Below are 1,792 nucleotides of genomic sequence, written 5' to 3'. Positions count from 1 at the left end.
TCTCACTTAGCAACAAAATGTTTGAGCTCAATCGTGGTTGTAAGTCAAGGACTACCTGTACTGGGTCTTTCCTTATCCTTCTCAACTTTGTCCACCCTTCCCTTCTGCGTATCAGCAAAATTAATCCTCGTTTTAGGAAGGATGACAGAAAGGAGCCACAGATTTTGGACACTGGCCTCAATCCCATGCTGGTCTCTTTCTCGGCATTCTGCCATGCTCATGATGCATTCACATACAATTATAATATAACTGAATCTGAGGAAAAAATGTCTGGGTATTGAGGTGTCCTTAGAATCTCTGCCTATTCCCATATTCTCTATCAATGAATTCCTCAATACCACTGTCATGATACCACTCCTCCACTAAGCACCTGTGCGAAGAACACGCCACCGTAGCACCATATAAAATGCAAACAGACATTGTTTATAACATATAATGTTTGGATTCAGCTTGCCACGACTTTTGGTGACAAATGTTTGGTTCAACTAGATGTGTCAGAAATAACTGTGTATTAGCAGGTTGATTAACCAGCTATTTCAAGGCTAAATTTAACTTGTCTATTGTTGCTAACAGAAAATTCTTGATGGTGATGAAAGATTATTCGGCTTTGATAGGAGCTTTGTGGTTTAGTCGCTTTAAGATTTATCTCCCACCCCCTACCCCAGGCTGCATATTTCTTTTCAGACAACAAATGAAGGGATTGTAAAGGAGATTTAAGATGCAAGAGTTGCTATTAGCTCCTGATTTGCTTTGGAAATTTCAAAGCTTTGGCAGAACTCAGTCCAAGAATAACACAGAGAGATAAAAGAATTCCTTTGCCCTTGTTTTGTGCTGAAATCACCCTTTCAATTTCTAAACCTGTTCTTTTCCCCTGGAAAAGAAGCTCCTGCTTTTTTACCTTATGTTAAGCATGCTTGGGACTTTCCTTTTCCTTTACTGTGTTTGAATTTCTGAGGTTGTTGTTGTTGTTGTGAAGTGACTGAGAGTGCCCATCTATACCAATGACTGCATCTCTAAGGATTCCTCTGTTAAAGTACTGAAGTTTGCAGAAGACACAACAGTCATTGGTCTCATTCAAGATGGTGATGAGTCTGCATATAAACGGGAGGTCAAAGAGCTAGTCCTATGATACAGCTGGCACAATCTGGAGCTGAACATGCTTAAAGTTGTACAGATGAGAGTGGATTTTAGGAAGAGCCCTCCTACTCTACTACCTCTTACTATATTTGACAGCACAGTATCAGCAGTAGTATTCTTCAAGTTTTGGGATTCTAGATTTGAAATGGACACCTAACATTAGAAGGAGTCCCTGCAGAATTTACTCTGCTAATCATTGCCAATTATAGGGGGTGGTGCTCTGTTTCAAAGCCATTGAGCCAGCACTGTCCAAAGACATTTCCGCAGCCATGTGGCCAGCATGACATCATGGTGCACTGTTACCTTCCCACTGAAGGGGTAACTATTTATCTACTCACATTTGCATACTTTCGAATGGCTAGGTTGGAGGAGCTGGGGCAAGGACGGGAGCTCACCCTATCGTGGGGTGCTCGGCTCCCGAAGCTGGGCTGCTGGCTTTCCAGCCCACAAGTCCAACATCTTAACCGCTCAGCCATCATGCTCCTTCTCCTAACATTAGAACCATCATTAAAAAGGCACAACAAAAAAATGTTCTTCCTGCATCAGTTTGCAATCAGCTTGTCTTCTATTGAAGACCTGTATTTTGTGCAGGCCAGAAGGAGGGCTAAGAAAATATTTACAGACCCCTCACATCCTGGACATAAGCTATTTCAAC

The sequence above is a fragment of the Protobothrops mucrosquamatus genome, unplaced genomic scaffold, assembly GCF_001527695.2.
Source record: "Protobothrops mucrosquamatus isolate PMUCROS unplaced genomic scaffold, P.Mucros_1.0 scaffold2397, whole genome shotgun sequence".
NCBI classification, from domain to species: domain Eukaryota; kingdom Metazoa; phylum Chordata; class Lepidosauria; order Squamata; family Viperidae; genus Protobothrops; species Protobothrops mucrosquamatus.
The sequence above is the reverse complement of the archived record's forward strand: the minus strand, read 5'-3'. Positions refer to the sequence as shown.